We start from the raw sequence: 22,708 nt of genomic DNA, 5'->3' as shown, positions 1-22,708 counted from the left end.
TCCTTTCTCTCCCCCTTTCTCTCCTCCTTTCTCTCCTCCTTTCTCTCCTCCTTTCTCTCCTCCTTTCTCTTCTCCTTTCTCTCCCCCTTTCTCTCCTCCTTTCTCTCTCTCCTTTCTCTCTCTCCTTTCTCTCCCTCCTTTCTCTCCTCCTTTCTCTCCTCCTTTCTCTCCTCCTTTCTCTCTCCTTCTCTCCCCTTTCTCTCTCCCCTTTCTCTCCTCCTTTCTCTCCTCCTTCTCTCCCCTTTCTCTCCTCCTTTCTCTCCTCCTTTCTCTCTCCTTTCTCTCCTCCTTTCTCTCTCCTTTCTCTCTCCTTTCTCTCCTCCTTTCTCTCCCCTTTCTCTCCTCCTTTCTCTCCTCCTTTCTCTCCCCTTTCTCTCCTCCTTTCTCTCCTCCTTTCTCTCCTCCTTTCTCTCTCCTTTCTCTCTCTTCTCTCCCCTTTCTCTCCTCCTTTCTCTCTCTCCTTTCTCTCTCTCCTTTCTCTCCTCCTTTCTCTCCTCCTTTCTCTCCTCCTTTCTCTCCTCCTTTCTCTCCCTTTCTCTCCTCCTTTCTCTCCTCCTTTCTCTCCTTCTTTTTCTCTCCTCCTTTCTCTCTCTCCTTTCTCTCTCTCCTTTCTCTCCTCCTTTCTCTCCTCCTTTCTCTCCTCCTTTCTCTCTCTCCTTTCTCTCTCTCCTTTCTCTCCTCCTTTCTCTCCTCCTTTCTCTCCTCCTTTCTCTCCTCCTTTCTCTCCCCTTTCTCTCCTCCTTTCTCTCCTCCTTTCTCTCCCCCTTTCTCTCCTCCTTTCTCTCCTCCTTTCTCTCCTCCTTTCTCTCCTCCTTTCTCTCCTCCTTTCTCTCCTCCTTTCTCTCTCCTTCTCTCTCTCCTTTCTCTCCTCCTTTCTCTCTCTTCTCTCCTCCTTCTCTCCTCCTTTCTCTCCTCCTTTCTCTCTCTCCTTTCTCTCCTCCTTTCTCTCCTCCTTTCTCTCCTCCTTTCTCTCCTCCTTTCTCTCTCTCCTTTCTCTCCTCCTTTCTCTCCTCCTTTCTCTCCTCCTTTCTCTCCTCCTTTCTCTCCCTTCTCTCCCCTTTCTCTCCCCTTTCTCTCCTCCCTTTCTCTCCTCCTTTCTCTCCTCCTTTCTCTCTCCCTTTCTCTCCTCCTTTCTCTCCTCCTTTCCTCTCCTTTCTCTCCTCCTTTCTCTCCTCCTTTCTCTCCTCCTTTCTCTCCTCCTTTCTCTCCTCCTTTCTCTCCTCCTTCTCTCCTCCTTTCTCTCCTCCTTTCTCTCCTCCTTTCTCTCCTCCTTTCTCTCCTCCTTTCTCTCCTCCTTTCTCTCCTCCTTTCTCTCCTCCTTTCTCTCCTCCTTTCTCTCCTCCTTCTCTCCTCTCCTCCTTTCTCTCTCCTTTCTCTCCTCCTTTCTCTCTCCTTCCTCCTCCTTTCTCTCTCCTTTCTCTCCTCCTTTCTCTCCTCCTTTCTCTCCTCCTTTCTCTCCTCCTTTCTCTCCTCCTTTCTCTCCTCCTTTCTCTCTCCTCCTTTCTCTCCTCCTTTCTCTCCTCCTTTCTCTCTCTTTCTCTCCTCCTTTCTCTCTCTCCTTTCTCTCCTCCTTTCTCTCTCCTTTCTCTCCTCCTTTCTCTCCTCCTTTCTCTCTCTCCCTTTCTCTCCTCCTTTCTCTCCTCCTTTCTCTCTCTCTCCTTTCTCTCCTCCTTTCTCTCCTCCTTTCTCTCTCTCCTTTCTCTCCCCTTTCTCTCTCCTTTCTCTCCTCCTTTCTCTCCTCCTTTCTCTCTCTCCTTTCTCTCCTCCTTTCTCTCCTCCTTTCTCTCCTCCTTTCTCTCTCTCCTTTCTCTCCTCCTTTCTCTCCTCCTTTCTCTCCTCTTTCTCTCTCCTTTCTCTCCTCCTTTCTCTCTCCTTCTCTCTCCTTTCTCTCCTCCTTTCTCTCCTCCTTTCTCTCCTCCTTTCTCTCCTCCTTTCTCTCCTCCTTCTCTCTCCTTTCTCTCCTCCTTTCTCTCTCTCCTTTCTCTCCTCCTTTCTCTCCTCCTTTCTCTCCTCCTTTCTCTCCTCCTTTCTCTCCTCCTTTCTCTCCTCCTTTCTCTCTCCTTTCTCTCCTCCTTTCTCTCTCTCCTTTCTCTCCTCCTTTCTCTCCTCCTTTCTCTCCTCCTTTCTCTCCTCCTTTCTCTCCTCCTTTCTCTCCTCCTTTCTCTCCTCTCTCTCCTTTCTCTCCTCCTTTCTCTCCTCCTTTCTCTCTCTCCTTTCTCTCCTCCTTTCTCTCCTCCTTTCTCTCCTCCTTTCTCTCCTCCTTTCTCTCCTCCTTTCTCTCCTCCTTTCTCTCTCTCCTTTCTCTCCTCCTTTCTCTCCTCCTTTCTCTCCTCCTTTCTCTCTCTTTCTCTCCCCTTTCTCTCCTCCTTTCTCTCCTCCTTTCTCTCCCCCTTTCTCTCCTCCTTTCTCTCCCCTTTCTCTCCTCCTTCTCTCCTCCTTTCTCTCCTTTCTCTCCTCCTTTCTCTCCTCCTTTCTCTCCTCCTTTCTCTCTCTCCTTTCTCTCCCCTTTCTCTCCCCTTTCTCTCCTCCTTTCTCTCCTCCTTTCTCTCCTCCTTCTCCTCCTTCTCTCCTCCTTTCTCTCCCCCTTTCTCTCCTCCTTTCTCTCCTCCTTTCTCTCTCTCCTTTCTCTCCTCCTTCTCTCCCCCTTCTCTCCTCCTTTCTCTCCTCCTTTCTCTCTCTCCTTTCTCGCCTCCTTTCCTCCCTCTTTCTCTCCTCTTCTCTCCTTTCTCTCCTCCTTCTCTCCTCCTTTCTCTCCCCCTTTCTCTCCTCCTTTCTCTCCCCTTTCTCTCCTCCTTTCTCTCCTCCTTTCTCTCTCTCCTTTCTCTCCTCCTTTCTCTCCTCCTTTCTCTCCTCCTTTCTCTCCTCCTTTCTCTCCTCCTTTCTCTCCTCCTTTCTCTCTCCTTTCTCTCTCTCCTTTCTCTCCTCCTTTCTCTCTCCCTTTCTCTCCTTTCTCGCCCCTTTCTCTCCTCCTTTCTCTCCTCCTTTCTCTCCTCCTTTCTCTCCCCCTTTCTCTCTCTCCTTTCTCTCCTCCTTTCTCTCCTCCTTTCTCTCCCTCTTTCTCTCCTCCTTTCTCTCCTCCTTTCTCTCCTCCTTTCTCTCCCCTTTCTCTCCTCCTTTCTCTCCTCCTTTCTCTCCTCCTTTCTCTCTCCTTTCTCTCTCTCCTTTCTCTCCTCCTTCTCTCCCCTTTCTCTCCTCCTTTCTCTCTCCTTCTCTCCTCCTTTCTCTCTCTCCTTTCTCTCCCCTTTCTCTCCTCCTTTCTCTCCTCCTTCTCTCTCTCCTTTCTCTCTCTCCTTTCTCTCCCCCTTCGCTCCCTTCGCTCCTACTTCTCTCCTCCTTCTCTCCTCCTTTCCTCTCCTTTCTCTCCTCCTTTCTCTCCTCCTTTCTCTCTCTCCTTTCTCTCCCCTTTCTCTCCTCCTTTCTCTCCCCTTTCTCTCTCTCCTTTCTCTCCTCCTTTCTCTCCTCCTTTCTCTCCCCTTTCTCTCTCTCCTTTCTCTCCCTTTCTCTCCCCTTCCTCCTTCTCTCCTCCTTTCTCTCCTCCTTTCGCTCCTCCTTTCTCTCTCCTTCTCTCCTCCTTTCCCTCCTCCTTCTCTCCTCCTTCTCTCCTCCTTCTCTCTCCCTTTCTCTCCCCCTTTCTCTCCTCCTTTCTCTCCCCCTTCTCTCTCTCCTTTCTCTCCTCCTTTCTCTCTCTCTCCTTTCTCTCTCCTTTCTCCTCCTTTCTCTCCTCCTTTCTCTCTCTCCTTTCTCTCCCCCTTTCTCTCCCCTTTCTCTCCTCCTTTCTCTCCTCCTTTCTCTCTCCCTTTCTCTCTCTCCTTTCTCTCTCTCCTTTCTCTCCCCTTTCTCTCCTCCTTTCTCTCCTCCTTTCTCTCTCCCTTTCTCTCCTCCTTTCTCTCTCTCCTTTCTCTCCCCCTTTCTCTCTTCCTTTCTCTCCTCCATTCTCTCTCCTCCTTTCTCTCCTCCTTTCTCTCCTCCTTTCTCTCTCCTTTCTCTCCTCCTTCTCTCCCCCTTTCTCTCCTCCTTTCTCTCCTCCTTTCTCTCCTCCTTTCTCTCCCCTTTCTCTCCTCCTTTCTCTCCTCCTTTCTCTCCTCCTTTCTCTCCACCTTTCTCTCTCCTCCTTTCTCTCCTCCTTTCTCTCCTCCTTTCTCTCTCTCCTTTCTCTCCCCCTTTTCTCCTCCTTTCTCTCCTCCTTTCTCTCCCCCTTTCTCTCCTTCTCTCCCCCTTCTCTCCTCCTTTCTCTCCTCCTTTCTCTCCTCCTTTCTCTCCTCCTTTCTCTCCCCTTTCTCTCCCCCTTTCTCTCTCTCCTTTCTCTCCTCCTTTCTCTCCTCCTTTCTCTCCTCCTTTCTCTCTCTCCTTTCTCTCCTCCTTTCTCTCCTCCTTTCTCTCTCTCCTTTCTCTCCCCCTTTTTCTCCTCCTTTCTCTTCTCCTTTCTCTCCCCTTCTCTCCCCCTTTCTCTCTCTCCTTTCTCTCCTCCTTTCTCTCCCCCTTTCTCTCCTCCTTTCTCTCTCCTCCTTTCTCTCCTCCTTCTCCTCCTTCTCTCCCCCTTCTCTCCTCCTTTCTCTCCTCCTTCATCTCTCCCCCTTTCTCTCTCTCCTTTCTCTCCTCCTTTCTCTCTCCTCCTTTCTCTCCTCCTTTCTCTCCTACTTTCTCTCCTCCTTTCTCTCCTCCTTTCTCTCCCCTTTCTCTCTCCTTTCTCTCCCCCTTTCTCTCCTCCTTTCTCTCCTCCTTTCTCTCCCCCTTTCTCTCTCTCCTTTCTCTCTCTCCTTTCTCTCCTCCTTTCTCTCCTCCTTTCTCTCCTTTCTCTCTCTCCTTTCTCTCCTCCTTTCTCTCCTCCTTTCTCTCTCCCTTTCTCTCTCTCCTTTCTCTCCTCCTTTCTCTCCCCCTTCTCTCCTCCTTTCTCTCCTCCTTTCTCTCCTCCTTTCTCTCCTCCTTTCTCTCCCCCTTTCTCTCCTCCTTTCTCTCTCTCCTTTCTCTCCTCCTTTCTCTCCTCCTTTCTCTCTCTCCTTTCTCTCTCTCCTTTCTCTCCTCCTTTCTCTCCCCCTTTCTCTCCTCCTTTCTCTCCTCCTTTCTCTCCTCCTTTCTCTCCTCCTTTCTCTCCCCCTTTCTCTCCTCCTTTCTCTCCTCCTTTCTCTCCCCCTTTCTCTCTCTCCTTCTCTCCTCCTTTCTCTCTCCTCCTTTCTCTCCTCCTTTCTCTCCTACTTTCTCTCCTCCTTTCTCTCCTCCTTTCTCTCCCCTTTCTCTCTCTCCTTTCTCTCCCCCTTTCTCTCCTCCTTTCTCTCCTCCTTTCTCTCCCCCTTTCTCTCTCTCCTTTCTCTCTCTCCTTTCTCTCCTCCTTTCTCTCTCTCCTTTCTCTCCTCCTTTCTCTCCTCCTTTCTCTCCTCCTTTCTCTCTCTCCTTTCTCTCCTCCTTTCTCTCCTCCTTTCTCTCCTCCTTTCTCTCCTCCTTTCTCTCTCCTTTCTCTCCCCCTTTCTCTCCCCCTTTCTCTCCTCCTTTCTCTCCTCCTTTCTCTCTCCTCCTTTCTCTCCCCCTTTCTCTCCTCCTTTCTCTCCTCCTTTCTCTCCCCCTTTCTCTCCTCCTTTCTCTCCTCCTTTCTCTCTCCTCCTTTCTCTCCTCCTTTCTCTCTCCTCCTTTCTCTCTCCTTTCTCTCCTCCTTTCTCTCTCCTCCTTTCTCTCCTCCTTTCTCTTCTCCTTTCTCTCCTCTTTTCTCTCTCTCCTTTCTCTCCTCCTTTCTCTCCTCTTTTCTCTCTCTCCTTTCTCTCCTCCTTTCTCCCCTCCTTTCTCTCTCCTCCTTTCTCTCCTCTTTTCTCTCTCTCCTTTCTCTCCTCCTTTCTCTCCTCCTTTCTCTCCTCCTTTCTCTCCCCCTTTCTCTCTCTCCTTTCTCTCCTCCTTTCTCTCCTCCTTTCTCTCCTCCTTTCTCTCTCTCCTTTCTCTCCTCCTTTCTCTTCTCCTTTCTCTCTCCTCCTTTCTCTCCTCCTTTCTCTCCTCCTTTCTCTCCTCCTTTCTCTCCTCCTTTCTCTCTCTCCTTTCTCTCCTCCTTTCTCTCCCCCTTTCTCTCCTCCTTTCTCTCCTCCTTTCTCTCCTCCTTTCTCTCCCCCTTTCTCTCTCTTCTCTCTCTCTCCTTTCTCTCCTCCTTTCTCTCCTCCTTTCTCTCCTCCTTTCTCTCTCTCCTCTCTCTCTCCTTTCTCTCCTCCTTTCTCTCCTCCTTTCTCTCCCCCTTTCTCTCCTCCTTTCTCTCCCCCTTTCTCTCCCCCTTTCTCTCCTCCTTTCTCTCCTCCTTTCTCTCCCCCTTTCTCTCCTCCTTTCTCTCCTCCTTTCTCTTCTCCTTTCTCTCCTCCTTTCTCTCCTCCTTTCTCTTCTCCTTTCTCTCCTCCTTTCTCTCCTCCTTTCTCTTCTCCTTTCTCTCTCTCCTTTCTCTCCTCCTTTCTCTCCCCCTTTCTCTCCTCCTTTCTCTCCTCCTTTCTCTCCTCCTTTCTCTCTCCTCCTTTCTCTCCTCCTTTCTCTCCCCCTTTCTCTCCTCCTTTCCTCCTTTCTCTCCTCCTTTCTCTCCTCCTTTCTCTCCTCCTTTCTCTCTCCTCCTTTCTCTCCTCCTTTCTCTCCCCCTTTCTCTCCTCCTTTCTCTCTCCTTTCTCTCCTCCTTTCTCTCTCCTTTCTCTCCTCCTTTCTCTCTCTCCTTTCTCTCCTCCTTTCTCTCCTCCTTTCTCTCCCCCTTTCTCTCCTCCTTTCTCTCCTCCTTTCTCTTCTCCTTTCTCTCTCCTTTCTCTCTCTCCTTTCTCTCCCCCTTTCTCTCCTGCTTTCTCTCCTCCTTTCTCTCCTTCTTTCTCTCCTCCTTTCTCTCCTCCTTTCTCTCTGTCCTTTCTCTCCTCCTTTCTCTCCCACTTTCTCTCCTTCTTTCTCTCCTCCTTTCTCTCCTCCTTTCTCTCCTCCTTTCTCTCCTCCTTTCTCTCCCCCTTTCTCTCTCCTCCTTTCTCTTCTCCTTTCTCTCTCCTTTCTCTCTCTCCTTTCTCTCCTCCTTTCCTCCTTTCTCTCTCCTTTCTCTCCTCCTTTCTCTCTCTCCTTTCTCTCCTCCTTTCTCTCCTCCTTTCCCTCCTCCTTTCTCTCCTCCTTTCTCTCCTCCTTTCTCTCCCCCTTTCTCTCCTCCTTTCTCTCTCTCCTTTCGCTCCTCCTTTCTCTCCTCCTTTCTCTCCTCCTTTCTCTCCCCCTTTCTCTCCTCCTTTCTCTCCTTTCTCTCCTCCATTCTCTCCTCCTTTCTCTCCTCCTTTCCCTCCTCCTTTCTCTCCTCCTTTCTCTCCTCCTTTCTCTCCTCCTTTCTCTCCCCCTTTCTCTCCTCCTTTCTCTCTCTCCTTTCTCTCCCCCTTTCTCTCCTCCATTCTCTCCTCCTTTCTCTCCCCCTTTCTCTCCTCCTTTCTCTCCTTTCTCTCCTCCTTTCTCTCCCCCTTTCTCTCCTCCTTTCTCTCCCCCTTTCTCTCCTCCTTTCTCTCCTCCTTTCTCTCCTCCTTTCTCTCCTCCTTTCTCTCCCCCTTTCTCTCCTCCTTTCTCTCCCTCTTTCTCTCCTCCTTTCTCTCCTCCTTTCTCTCCTCCTTTCTCTCTCTCCTTTCTCTCCTCCTTTCTCTCCTCCTTTCTCTCCTCCTCTCTCTCTCCTCTCTCTCCTCCTTTCTCTCCTCCTTTCTCTCCTCCTTTCTCTCTCTCCTTTCTCTCTCCTTTCTCTCCTCCTTTCTCTCCTCCTTTCTCTCCTCCTTTCTCTTCTCCTTTCTCTCCTCCTTTCTCTCCTCCTTTCTCTCCTCCTTTCTCTCTCCTGTCTCTCCTCCTTCCTCTCTCTCCTTTCTCTCCTTCTCTCTCTCCTCCTTTCTCTCCTCCTTTCTCTTCTCCTTTCCCTCCTTCTTTCTCTCTTTCCTTCTTTTGTTCTCTCTTTCCTTCTTTCGTTCTCTCTTTCCTTCTTTCTTTCTCTCTTTCTCTAACGCATGGAGGTACTGAGATTAAAGATAAGATCACAACCATGCCTGCCCTCTCACTCCCATCCCCACCCACCCCACCCTCCCAAGAGTGCCAAGTAGGGCAACAAAAGCAGACATTGTTAGAAGCCGAAAAACATCCATGGAATGAAACTGCACAGGAGGAGGCCATTCAGCCCTTCGAGCCTGTGCCGTCTCTTTGGTCGGGCTCTCCAATTAGTCGCACACAACCCCCGCTCTTTCCCCACAGCCCTTTCCAAGTATTTCTCCAATCCCCCTTTTGAAAGTTACCATTGAATCTGCTTCCACCGCCCTTTCAGGCAGCGCGTTCCAGATCACAACAACTCGCTGCGTAAAGAAATGTTTCCTCATCTCCCCTCTGGTTCTTTTGCCGATTATCTTCAATCTGTGTCCTCTGGTTACCGACCCTCCTGCCACTGGAAACAGTTTCTCCTTATTTACTCCATCAAAACCCTTCATGATTTTGAATACCTCGATTAAATCTCCCTTAACCTTCTCTGCTCCAAGGAGAACAACCCCAGCTTCTCCAGTCTCTCCACATCACTGAAGTCCCTCATCCCTGGTCCCATTCTGGTCAATCTCCCCCTTAACCTTCTCTGCTCTAAGGAGAACAACCCCAGCTTCTCCAGTCTCTCCACATCACTGAAGTCCCTCATCCCTGGTCCCATTCTGGTCAATCTCCCCCTTAACCTTCTCTGCTCTAAGGAGAACAACCCCAGCTTCTCCAGTCTCTCCACATCACTGAAGTCCCTCATCCCTGGTACCATTCTGGTCAATCTCCCCTTAACCTTCTCTGCTCTAAGGAGAATAATCCCAGCTTCTCCAGTCTCTCCACATCACTGAAGTCCCTCATCCCTGGTACCATTCTGGTCAATCTCCCCTTAACCTTCTCTGCTCTAAGGAGAACAATCCCAGCTTCTCCAGTCTCTCCACATCACTGAAGTCCCTCATCCCTGGTACCATTCAGGTCAATCTCCCCTTAACCTTCTCTGCTCTAAGGAGAACAACCCCAGCTTCTCCAGTCTCTCCACATCACTGAAATCCACCATCCCCGGTACCATTCTGGTCAATCTCCCCCTTAACCTTCTCTGCTCTAAGGAGAACAATCCCAGCTTCTCCAGTCTCTCCACATCACTGAAATCCCCCATCCCTGGTCCCATTCTGGTCAATCTCCCCCTTAACCTACTCTGCTCTAAGGAGAACAACCCCAGCTTCTCCAGTCTCTCCACATCACTGAAATCCACCATCCCCGGTACCATTCTGGTCAATCTCCCCCTTAACCTTCTCTGCTCTAAGGAGAACAATCCCAGCTTCTCCAGTCTCTCCACATCACTGAAATCCCCCATCCCTGGTCCCATTCTGGTCAATCTCCCCCTTAACCTACTCTGCTCTAAGGAGAACAACCCCAGCTTCTCCAGTCTCTCCACATCACTGAAATCCACCATCCCCGGTACCATTCTGGTCAATCTCCCCCTTAACCTTCTCTGCTCTAAGGAGAACAATCCCAGCTTCTCCAGTCTCTCCACATCACTGAAATCCCCCATCCCTGGTCCCATTCTGGTCAATCTCCCCCTTAACCTACTCTGCTCTAAGGAGAACAACCCCAGCTTCTCCAGTCTCTCCACATCACTGAAGTCCCTCATCCCTGGTTTCGAATGAGACACTTCTCTCTTCAATAAGCCTGGCACGTGAAAGGACGTGTGGACACTGCCGGCTCAGTCTGTAATGATCAATAACATGTCATTCTAGAATAGTACACTAGGTGGAGCTATAGAGCTATATATATTGCTGTGTGTTTAGTTGTATGTGTTTAAGACTACACTACCCACGATGCACTAGGCTACCCAGAAGGCAGTAGTCAAGATGGCTGCCTGCACACAGAAGTACACATGCTGAATCTCTACAGATGCTGTTCCTAGAGAACGTGTACTGAATAAATGACTTGCTAGAAGCTAGCTGTTCATAATAAGAATGTCTAGTTATTAATGAACATAACACAGTCCAAGACATCGCGGATAACAGGTCTACCCCCCTGTGTGGCATGAGGCATTAACCAGGCTGGTTCCCGTTTGATTTGTACAGCAGTTTATTAAGGCAATCACGCAAAATATTCTTGTAGTGTATGTGCCTTTAAGAGCCCCATGTGTACTGTAATGCCGGTAATGGCCACTCGGGCTATATAAGCCTGTATATTGTGTTGTATCAGTTAGTTCCCCTCCAGACTTTGTTTAGTAAACACCTATGAAACCAACTCCTGTCTTCAGTGTCTCTATCAGCACACAGGCACAACAGTGGCGACGAGGATGGGATGGCCAGCACATGGCGAACTACTGTTGCCAGCATTCTCGCAAAGAAGAGAACAGCTGTCAGTGTGCCGAGGAACCTTGATGTGTGGATCCAGAGTGGTGATTCCACCCAAACTCCAGGATAAAGTTCTAAAGGAGCTTCACGAGGGGCATCTGGGTGGAGTGAAAATGAAGAACCTAGCCAGGGCGTTTGTATGGTGGCCAGGTATCGATGGAGACATCGAAGAAATGACCAAGAGCTGCCTCGGGTGCCAGGAGGTCCAAAACGCTCCACCCCAAGCCCCTCTACATCCATGGGCGTGGCCCTCATCTCCCTGGCAAAGTGTACACATCGACTTTGCTGGTCCATTTATGGAGTCAATGTTCTTAATCGCGGTTGATGCACACTCCAAGTGGCCGGAGGTAATAAAGATGTCCTCCACCACCACGGAAAAAACCATCACAGTATTAAGGACCATATTTGCCAGGAATGGGCTGCCGGAACAGATCTGTTCTGATAATGGACTGCAATTTGTGTCCGAAGAATTCAGGAAGTTCTTAAAAAACAATGGGGTTAAGCACTACACGTCCGCCCCATACCATCCTGCCACCAATGGATTGGCTGAAAGGTTTGTCCAGACCTTCAAGAAGGCCATAAAGGCCATGGGTAATGAAGACATAAAACTTCAGCACAAGGTGGATAACTTCTTGTTCGCATACAGGAATGCAACACATATGGTTACAAACCAAACTCCCGCCATGATGTTCTTCAATAGAAGTCTAAGATGCCGGCTGGATTTGATCAAGCCCAACATCAGAAGGGACGTAGAGAACCGGCAATTTCAAGGCATGAATGAAAGGCCAACTAGAACCTTCCAGATAGGTCAACAAGTTTTGGCCCGGGACTACCGTACCGAGAAATGGCAGCCTGGAACTATCTGCACACGATTAGGACCGCTGATGTAAACCGTGGACATCGGAGAAAGCATAATAAGGCGCCATGCTGACCAAATCATAGAGTCATCCGAAAAGGGACAACCTACACCACAACTCTATACGCCTAATGATGAAGTCGAGATACCCATAGTATCTACCTCCGATCCGGTGATACTGGAACCCGATGAGCCCGACACTGGCATTCAAGCCGAATCAGCCTTGCCAAAAGAACCTACTACACCACCAGAAACTACTACACCACCGAGGTGTTATCCGGACCGAGTCAGGAAGCCTCCAGAGAGACTGACTAATAATTAATTCACTGCAGCAATGTGTAGATTATTTTTCTTGTAACATGTAATTAATAATTACTTAAAATATTATGTACTGGTTGGCTAAAAGGGGAGGAATTGTAGTATATGTGCCTTTAAGAGCCCCATGTGTACTGTAATGCCGGTAATGGCCACTCGGGCTATATAAGCCTGTATATTGTGTTGTATCAGTTAGTTCACCTCCAGACTTTGTTCAGTAAACACCTGTGAAACCAACTCCTGTCTTCAGTGTCTCCATCAACACACAGACACAACAATTCTACAGACATAAAATATAAGATTTGATGTGACAAGTGTAGTGTATGTACCCGTCTACCTTTAAGGGAACTATTGAATGTAACCGTTCACCTTTAAGAGAACTACTTTAGGTGTGGCACTATTTGTTTGGCTTCTGTATACTGTAATACCGATAGTGACCACACCAGTATATAAGTGTTGTAGCAGGATTGCTGGGGCAGATTCGCCCGGACCTTCGAATAGTAAAGACCTGTTTGTTTGTTACTTCTGAAGTCTGTGTATTTATTAACTGCACAACCCACAGACTTTACAACAAGGTCAGATTTAACATGCAATTTTAATCAGGAAAGTAATCAGATTTAGAATAGAGCTTTAAACAAAAGACAAACATGTAATGGTCTAATAATTTACAGTGACTGATTGAATCTGCTTCCACCGCTCGTTCAGGTAGTCCGTTCCACATCAGAACAACTGGCTGTGTTGAGAAATAAGTGCTCCTCGTCCCGGCCCTCCCCGGGGCCCCCGACTATTTTGTTATTTATCTTCCGTCTCTGTCCTCTGGTTTTCCCATCCCCCACGTCAGTGGCCACAGTCTCTCCCCTCTTTACCCTCTCAGAGTCCCTTCGTCACTTCGAGAATCTCCGTTCAGCCTCACCCCCCCCACCTCCGAACCACCTCTGCCCCAAGAAGAGCAATAAAGCCTCTCCGAGTCTCTCCACAAGACAGATGTCGTCGCTGGTTTGGACGAGACGCGTATATTTTTTTTATAAAGCCCGGCCAATTCCACCACACAAGACAGAATAATGCAAATTAAGGCAAGATTTCAGGCCATAGCGAACTGTCTAATCCTTGTGTGGGACCCACTGTTAACCAGGTTGGTATCAGTTACATAGAAACATAGAATATAGGAGCAGGAGTAGGCCATTCAGCCCCTCGAGCCTGCTCTGCCATTCAATGAGATCCTGGCTGATCATCCAAATTCAGTACCCTGTCCCTGCTTTCTCCCCATATCTCTTGATCCCTTTAGCCTTAACAAATATATCTAACTCCTTCTTGAATATATTTAATGAATTGGCCTCAACTGCCTTTTGTGGTAGAGAATTCCACAGGTTCACCACTCTCTGGGTGAAGAAATTCCTCCTCATTTCTGTCCTAAATGGCGTACCCCTTATCTTTAGACTGTGACCCCTGGTTCTGGACTCCCCGACCATCGGGAACATCCTTCCTGCATCTAGTCTGCCTAGTCCTGTTAGAATTTTATAAGTTTCAATGAGATTCCCTCTCATTCTTCTAAACTCCAGCGAGTATAAGCCCAATCGACCCAATCTCTCCTCATACGTCATTCCTGCCATCCCAGGTTATATTATATAACAATATTATGTAACTATAATACATAAATATGCATATTTATTTGTATATATATGCAAATAAAAGATTTCAGGCCATAAACAACCATCAAATCCTTGTGTGGGACCCACTGCTAACCAGGCTGATATCAGTTATATTATATAACAATACAGTATTATGTAACTATAATGCATAAAAATGCAAATTTATTTTTTATAATTGTGCAAATATTTTTTATACATAAGTCGTCCGTGTCTATAGAAACACAGAAAAATAGGAGCAGGAGTAGGCAATTCGGCTCTTCGAGCCTGCTCCGCCATTCAATATGATCATGGCTGATCCTCTGATGTTAGGCTAACCGGTCTTTAGTTCCCGGTTTTCTCTCTCCCTCCTTTTTTAAATAGTGGTGTTACATTTGCCACCCTCCAATCTGCAGGAACTGGTCCATCATCTATCGTACTTTGGAAGATGACAACCAATGCATCCACTATTTCCAGGGCTCCCTCTTTCAGTACTCTGCGATGCAGATTATCAGGCCCTGGGGATTTATCGGCTTTCAGTCCCATTCATTTCTCCAGTGCTATTTTTTTTACTAATATTAATTTTCTTTAATTCCTCCTTCTCACTAGACCCTTGGCTCCCAAGCATTGCCTGGAAGTTATTTGTGTCCTCTTCCATGAAGACAGAACCAAAGTATTTGTTTAATTGCTCTGCCATTTCCTTGTTCCCCATTATATAAATTCTCCCGTTTCTGACTGTGAGGGACCGACATTTGTCTTCATTAATCTTTTTCTTTTTACATACTTGTAGAAGCTTTTAAAATCCGCTTTTATGTTCCTTGCAAGTTTACTCTCATACTCTATTTCTCCCCTCTTAATCAATCTGTTGGAGATTTTGCTCGTTTGTTTCTGCTTAACTTTAACTTAAACAGTTGATCTTACTTAAGGACTGATCCACCTTGCCCAGAGCAGTAGAGAGGCGGAGAGGGTTTAGAGAGGGAATCCCAGAACCCGAGGACATGGCCTGCACTTAAACGGGGGTTAAACTCGGAAGGAACCTGCGGAAACGTTATTTTCAGTGAGCGAGTGTCCAATCGACGGAACAGGCCAAACCCTGGGGAAACGGTGGAAGCAGATCGCAGTGATCCAGTCGGACACAAATGATGTAGGTTTCTGACAGATAATTTTGACCCAGCGACGACGAAGGATCAGCCGATATATTTCCAAGTCGAGATGGTGTGTGACTTGGAGGTGGTACTTGGAGGTGGTGGTGTTCCCATGCGCCTGCTGCCCTTGTTCTTCTAGGTGGAAGAGGTCGCGGGTTTGGGAGGTGCTGCCGAAGAAGCCTTGGCGAGTTGCTGCAGTGCATCTTGTAGATGGTACACACTGCAGCCACGGTGCGCCGGTGGTGGAGGGAGTGAATGTTTAAGGTGGTGGATGGGGTGCCCATCAAGTGGGCTGCTTTGTCCTGGATGGTGTCGAGCTTCTCGAATGTTGTTGGAGCTGCACTCATCCAGGCAAGTGGAGAGTATTCCATCACACTCCTGACTTGTGCCTTGTAGATGGTGGAAAGGCTTTGGGGAAGTCAGGAGGTGAGACACTCGCCGCAGAATACCCAGCCTCTGACCTGCTCTTGTAGCCACAGTATTTAAGTGGCTGGTCCAGTTACAGTTTCTGGCCAATGGTGACCTCCCCCGCCCCCGGGATGTTGATGACGGTTTGCCACGCGCCTCTCTCCTCTACCGCCACTCTGGCTACATGCACTGAGCTATCGTAGGGGAGGTGAGAGGGGGGGCCGGGTGGCCGATAATGAACGGGGCTAGTTTAAGGGCCAGTGGGATTCACTGATAGAGAGATAGAGAGAGAACTCTCTTTTTAAGAAGAGTTGGAAAAACAAATCTTCAAGATGATTCCAAAGTCTTTATTTCTTCTCCCAGTCTGAAGTCAAATCTGTGGAAAGGAAAATGAGAAAGACTTTATTAATGCCGTTTGTTTTGAGCCTGCTCATTCTTCCTCCCTCTCTCTGGTTATGGGGGGGGGGGGGCGGGGTCACAGACTGACCTTTGAACCACTGGGACGGGAGTCCGCTCCGCCATTCAATAAGATCATGGCTGATCTTCATAGAAACATAGAAGATAGGAGCAGGAGTAGGCCATTCGGCCCCTCGAGCCTGCTCCGCCATTCAATGAGATCATGGCTGATCTTCGACCACATCTCCACTTTCCCGCCCGATCCCCATATCCCTCGATTCCCCTCGAGTCCAAAAATCTCTCGATCTCGGCCTTGAATATACTCAACGACTGAGCCTCCACAGCCCTCTGGGGCAGAGAATTCCAAAGATTCACCGCCCTCTGAGTGAAGAAATTCCTCCTCATCTCAGTCCTCAATGGCCGACTCCTTATCCTGAGACTGTGACCCCTGGTTCGAGACTCTCCAGCCCAGGGGGGAAACAGCCTCTCAGCATCTACCCTGTCAATCCCCCTCAGAATCTTATATGTTTCAATGTTGGCCTTTATTACAAGGGGGTTGGAGTATAAGAGTGAGGAAGTCTTGCTACAATTGTACAGGGCCTTGGTGAGACCACACCTGGAGCACTGCGCACAGTTCTGGTCTCCTTATCTAAGGAAGGAGATACTTGCCTTGGAGGCGGTGCAACGAAGGTTCACTAGATTGATTCCTGGGATGAGAGGGCTGTCCTATGAGGAGAGATTGAGTAGATTGGGCCGATACTCTCTGGAGTTTAGAAGAATGAGAGGTGATCTCATTGAAACATACAAGATTCTGAGGGGGATTGACAGGGTAGATGCTGAGAGGCTGTTTCCCCCCTGGGCTGGAGAGTCTCGAACCAGGGGTCACAGTCTCAGGATAAGGGGTCGGCCATTGAGGACTGAGACGAGGAGGAATTTCTTCACTCAGAGGGCGGTGAATCTTTGGAATTCTCTGCCCCAGAGGGCTGTGGAGGCTCAGTCGTTGAGTATATTCAAGGCTGAGCTCGAGAGATTTTTGGACACTCGGGGAATCGAGGGATATGGAGATCGGGCAGGAAAGTGGAGTTGAGGTCGAAGATCAGCCGCGATCTTATTGAATGGCGGAGCAGGCTCGAGGGGCCGAATGGCCGACTCCTGCTCCTATTTCTTATGTTCTTAGGAGATCATCGCTTAAAGAGGAAAGAGAGGTAGCGAGGCGGAGAGGTTTAGGCAGGGAATTCCAGAGCTTAGGGCCCAGGCAACAGAAGGCACGGCCACCAATGGTGGAGCGACTATAATCAGGGATGCTCAAGAGGGCAGAATTAGAGGAGCGCAGATATCTCGGTGGGTTGTGAGGCTGGAGGAGATTACAGAGATAGGGAAGGGTGAGGGCCATGGAGGGATTTGAACAGGAGGATGAGAATTGTAGGGGCTGGAGGAGGTTGCAGAGATAGGGAGGGGGCGAGGGGCCATGGAGGGATTTGAACAGGAGGATGAGAATTGTAGGGGCTGGAGGAGGTTACAGAGATAGGGAGGGGTGAGGGCCATGGAGGGATTTGAACAGGAGGATGAGAATTGTCGGGCTGGAGGAGGTTACAGAGATAGGGAGGGGGCGAGGGGCCATGGAGGGATTTGAACAGGAGGATGAGAATTGTAGGGGCTGGAGGAGGTTGCAGAGATAGGGAGGGGTGAGGGCCATGGAGGGATTTGAACAGGAGGATGAGAATTGTAGGGGCTGGAGGAGGTTACAGAGGTAGGGAGGGGGCGAGAGGTCATGGAGGGATTTGAACAGGAGGATGAGAATTGTAGGGCTGGAGGAGATTACAGAGATAGGGAGGGGTGAGGGCCATGGAGGGATTTGAACAGGAGGATGAGAATTGTAGGGGCTGGAGGAGGTTACAGAGGTAGGGAGGGGGCGAGAGGTCATGGAGGGATTTGAACAGGAGGATGAGAATTGTAGGGCTGGAGGAGGTTACAGAGATAGGGAGCGGGGCGAGGGCCATGGAGGGATTTGAACAGGAGGATGAGAATTGTAGTGACTGGAGGAGGTTACAGAGATAGGGAGGGGGGCGAGGGGCCATGGAGGGATTGGAACAGGAGGATGAGAATTGTAGGGGCTGGAGGAGGTTACAGAGATAGGGAGGGGGCGAGGGCCATGGAGGGATTTGAACAGGAGGATGAGAATTGTAGGGGCTGGAGGAGGTTACAGAGATAGGGAGGGGGCGAGGGCCATGGAGGGATTTGAACAGGAGGATGAGAATTTTGAAATCAAGGCATTGTTTAACCGGGAAGCCAGTGTAGGTCAGCGAGCACGGGGGCGATGGGCGAATGGGACTCGGTGCGAGTTAGGACACGGGCACATGAGTTTTGGATGACCTCAAGTTTACGTAGGGTGGAATGTGGGCGGCCAGCCAGGAGTGGGTTGGAATAGTCGAGTCTGGAGGTAGCAAAGGCAGGGATGAGGGTTTCAGCAGCGGATGAGCTGAGGCAAGGGCGGAGACGGGCAATGTTACGGAGGTGTAAATAGGCGGTCTTGGTTATGCTGTGGATATGTGGTCGGATAAGTGGTGTGGCACTGAGACCCACACACACACACACACACACAAACAGAGCAGGAAAGGCCCAGGCTCCATCACCGGCCTGTGGTGAATGAGCCGATCTCAAAAAAATCCCAAGAATTTCGGCGTTCCAGCGTGAGTTGGCGAGCGACGTTTATTTCACTCCGGAATCGCAGGAGATTCAACCTCTGGGACTGGGGGGTCAAGTGTAGCCTCGGGCCAAAGGCCTGGAGCCTTTCCTGCTCTGTGTGTGTGAGTCTGTGTGTGTGGTGGGGCTCAGACCTACACTGGGTGTGAGATCAGGGTGAATCAGCACAGGCCGGGAATGGAGCCTGGGCCTCTCCTGCTCTGTGTGTGTGAGTCTGTGTGTGTGTGGTGGGGCTCAGACCCACACTGGGTGTGAGATCAGGGTGAATCAGCACAGGCCGGGAATGGAGCCTGGGCCTCTCCTGCTCTGTGTGTGTGTGTGTGTGTGTGTGGGTGGGCGGGGTTGGGGGTGGAGAGGGCGGGTGATCAGTACGAGTTCCAGAAAGGTTCAGCGCGAGCTTCTGAGTCCGATCTGATGGCGAGAGGGCGGACATACCTGGGGTAATCACTCCATTGGCACTTATATAAACCGGTTCACCTCCTCCGGAGCCGAGGCCTCATTCTGGGCGCTCAATGCCTTCTTAACCGCACTGGTCCAGAGATTAAATTTATCTCGGCTGAAGGGAGAAATGGAAAAAGGATGTCAGGACAAACCTGGGCGCCCCCTTCAACTTTCTCCCTCCCCCTCCGCTCCCCACCCCGGGAACTGTTGGTGGCAGCCTTGATTCAGTTTGGTACCGCTCTCTCGCCTCTGAGACTGAAGGTCATGGGTTCAAGCAGCTCGCCAGAGACTCGAGCCCCATAATCCAGGCCCACACTCCCCGGTGCCAGTACTGAGGGAGCGCTGCACTGTCGGAGGTAGATGTATATACTCTAGGACTCGAGCCCCATAATCCAGGCCCACACTCCCCGGTGCCAGTACTGAGGGAGCGCTGCACTGTCGGAGGTAGATGTATATACTCTAGGACTCGAGCCCCATAAACCAGGCCCACACTCCCCGGTGCCAGTACTGAGGGAGCGCTGCACTGTCGGAGGTAGATGTATATACTCTAGGACTCGAGCCCCATAATCCAGGCCCACACTCCCCGGTGCCAGTAATGAGGGAGCGACGCACTGTCGGAGGTAGATGTATATACTCTAGGACTCGAGCTCCATAATCCAGGCCCACACTCCCCGGTGCCAGTACTGAGGGAGCACTGCACTGTAGGAGGTAGATGTATATACTCTAGGACTCGAGCCCCATAATCCAGGCCCACACTCCCCGGCGCCAGTACTGAGGGAGCGCTGCACTGTCGGAGGTAGATGTATGTACTCTAGGACTGGAGCCCCATAACCCAGGCCCACACTCCCCGGCGCCAGTACTGAGGGAGCACTGCACTGTCGGAGGTAGATGTATATACATAGATACATAGATACATAGAAGATAGGAGCAGGAGTAGGCCATTCGGCCCTTCGTGCCTGCTCCGCCATTTAATGAGATCATGGCTGATCCTTTAATTCAGTATCCCGTCCCCGCCTTCTCTCCGTAACCCTTAACCCCTTTTGCCCGTAGAAATATATCTAATTCCCTCTTAAATATATTTAATGAGCTGGCGTACACTGCCCTCTGTGGCAATGAGTTCCACAGGTTCACCACTCTCTGAGTGAAGAAATTCCCCCTCATCTCTGTCCTAAATGGTTTAGCCCTTATCCTTAAATTATGTCCTCTAGTTCTGTTCTCACCCGCCAAGGGAAACATTCCTTCTGCATCCAGTCTGTCTAGACCTGTCAGAATTTTATACACTTCTATGAGGTCCCCTCTCAATCTTCTAAACTCCAGTGTGTACATCCCTAAACTACATAGTCTCTCCTCATAGGTCATTCCCGCCATTCCTGGTATCAGCCTGGTGAATCGCCGCTGCACCCCCCTCCATGGCAAGAACATCCTTCCTCAGATGAGGCGACCAAAACTGTACACAGTACTCGAGGTGTGGTCTCACCAGTGCCCTGTACAGCTGCAGCAAGGTATCCCTGTTCCTGTATTCTAACCCTTTTGCTATGAAGGCCAGCATACCGTTTGCCTTCTTGACCGCCTGTTGCACCTGCATGCTCGCCTTCAGTGACTGGTGTACAAGAACACCCAGGTCTCTCTGTACTTCCCCCTCTCCCAATCTATTGCCATTTAAATAATAATTTGCCCTCCCGTTCCTGCACCCAAGGTGGATAACTTCGCACTTGTCCACATTATAGTGCATCTGCCATTTATCCGCCCAATCGCCCAGTCTGTCCAAATCGCTCTGGAGCTTCCTGGTCTCTTCCTCTGAGCCCACCCCACCTCCTAGTTTAGTGTCGTCTGCAAATTTGGAAATGCTGCATCCGACTCCCTGATCCAGGTCATTAATGTAAATTGTGAACAGCTGGGGGCCCAGGACAGATCCCTGTGGTACCCCACTTGTTACTGCCTGCCATTCAGAAAATGAGCCGTTTATTCCAACTCTCTGTTTTCTATCTGACAGCCAGTTCCCTATCCACGCCAAAACTTTCCCCTTTATCCCATGAGCCTCAATTTTCCATGCTAATCTTTTATGTGGGACCTTATCGAAGGCCTTTTGGAAGTCCAGGTACACCACATCTACTGGCTCTCCCCCATCTATTCTACCAGTTACTCCCTCAAAAAATTCCAATAGATTAGTCAAGCACGATTTACCCTTTGTAAATCCATGTTGACTCTGTCCTATCCTGTCCCCATTTGCTAAGTGCTCCGCTATTTCATCCTTAATGATGGACTCCAGCATTTTGCCCACAACTGATTGTAAGGCTTACAGGTCTTGTAATTACCTGCTTTTTCCCTACCCCCCTTTTTGAATAGTGGGGTAACGTTAGCTACCCTCCAATCCATCGGCACTGTTCCCGAGTCTAATGAATTCTGAAAAATCATCCTTAGTGCATCCGCTATCTCTAGGGCCACCCTCCTTCAGTACCCTAGGATGCATGTTATCAGGCCCTGGGGATTTGTCACCTTCAATCCCTTTAGCTTCCTTAACACCATATCCTTAGAGATATTGATTTGCGTCAGTTCCTCCTTTGCCAATGTCCCTATTTTTCCCGATATCCCAGGGAGGTTTTTTGTGTCTTCCTTCGTAAAGACTGACCCAAAGTATGCATTTAGTTGATCTGCCATTTCCTTATTTCCCATTATATATTCCCCCGTATCTGACTGCAATGGACCAACTTTGGTTTCACCAGTCTTTTCCTTTGATATATTTATAAAAGCTTTGGAGTTAGTTTTTATATTTTCCGCCAGCTTGTTTTCGTAAGCTATTTTGCCCCTCTTGATCATGCCCTTTGCCCTCCTTTGCTCTATCTTAAACTGTTCCCAATCTTCCGCTCTGGCGCTTTTTTTGGCTATTTTATACGCCCTATCTTTGGATTTTATGCTGTCTCTAATTTCCCCTGTTATCCACGGTTGAGTCACCTTTTTAGATTTCCTTTTATGCCAGATTGGTATAAACAATTTTTGCAATTTTGTCATTCTATCTTTAAATGTTTGCCATTGTTTATCTACCTCCAGTCCTCTCAGGAACGTTGTCCAATCCAATATACTCTCGGACTCGAGCCCCATAACCCAGGCCCACACTCCCCGGCGCCAGTACTGAGGGAGCGCTGCACTGTCGGAGGTAGATGTATATACTCTAGGACTTGAGCCCCATAATCCAGGCCCACACTTCCCGGTGCCAGTACTGAGGGAGCGCTGCACTGTCGGAGGTAGATGTATATACTCTAGGACTGGAGCCCCATAATCCAGGCCCACACTCCCCGGCGCCAGTACTGAGGGAGCGCTGCACTGTCGGAGGTAGATGTATATAATCTAGGACTCGAGCCCCATAATCCAGGCCCACACTCCCCGGTGCCAGTACTGAGGGAGCACTGCACTGTCGGAGGTAGATGTATATACTCTAGGACTCGAGCCCCATAATCCAGGCCCACACTGCCCGGTGCCAGTACTGAGGGAGCGCTGCACTGTCGGAGGTAGATGTATATACTCCAGGACTCGAGCCCCATAATCCAGGCCCACACTCCCCGGTGCCAGTACTGAGGGAGCGCTGCACTGTCGGAGGTAGATGTATATACTCCAGGACTCGAGCCCCATAATCCAGGCCCACACTCCCCGGTGCCAGTACTGAGGGAGCGCTGCACTGTCGGAGGTAGATGTATATACTCTAGGACTCGAGCCCCATAATCCAGGCCCACACTCCCCGGTGCCAGTACTGAGGGAGCGCTGCACTGTCGGAGGTAGATGTATATACTCTAGGACTCGAGCCCCGTGATCCAGGCCCACACTCCCCGGTGCCAGTACTGAGGGAGCGCTGCACTGTCGGAGGTAGATGTATATACTCTAGGACTCGAGCCCCATAATCCAGGCCCACACTCCCCGGTGCCAGTACTGAGGGAGCGCTGCACTGTCGGAGGTAGATGTATATACTCCAGGACTCGAGCCCCATAATCCAGGCCCACACTCCCCGGTGCCAGTACTGAGGGAGCGCTGCACTGTCGGAGGTAGATGTATATACTCTAGGACTCGAGCCCCATAATCCAGGCCCACACTCCCCGGTGCCAGTACTGAGGGAGCGCTGCACTGTCGGAGGTAGATGTATATACTCTAGGACTCGAGCCCCGTGATCCAGGCCCACACTCCCCGGTGCCACCTCTGAGACTGAAAGTCATGGGTAAACCTACGCTGCACTTCCTCCAAGACCCCCACAGGATCCCAGCACACACCAGGTGCCCCCCCACAGGATCCCAGCACACACCAGGTGCCCCCACAGGATCCCAGCACACACCAGGTGCCCCCACAGGATCCCAGCACACAACAGGTGCCCCCCCACAGGATCCCAGCACACACCAGGTGTTCCCCACGCGATCCCAGCACACACCAGGTGCCCCCTACAGACTCCCAGTGCACACCAGGTGCACCCCACAGGATCCCAGCACACACCAGGTGCTCCCCACAGGATCC

The 22,708-nt window shown here is 50.0% G+C and overlaps 1 long non-coding RNA gene across 1 annotated transcript in view; it reads right to left on the bottom strand.

Moving 5' to 3' along the window:
• Positions 1-12,072: 12,072 nt before the first annotated feature.
• Positions 12,073-22,708, bottom strand: part of LOC147084899 (uncharacterized) — a 16,488-nt gene continuing 5,852 nt past the window's right edge. Inside the window, exons 3-4 of the long non-coding RNA XR_015075863.1 lie at positions 18,209-18,329; positions 12,073-15,050 (exon numbers count right to left, since the gene is read on the bottom strand). This is a non-coding gene — a long non-coding RNA (uncharacterized LOC147084899). The remainder of the gene's footprint in view (positions 15,051-18,208; positions 18,330-22,708) is intronic.

The sequence above is a fragment of the Somniosus microcephalus genome, unplaced genomic scaffold (assembly GCF_052327205.1).
Source record: "Somniosus microcephalus isolate GS21.2 unplaced genomic scaffold, FLI_Smic_1.0 unresolved_chr9, whole genome shotgun sequence".
Lineage (NCBI taxonomy): Eukaryota > Metazoa > Chordata > Chondrichthyes > Squaliformes > Somniosidae > Somniosus > Somniosus microcephalus.
This window is presented reverse-complemented; position numbering and strand designations above follow the sequence as displayed.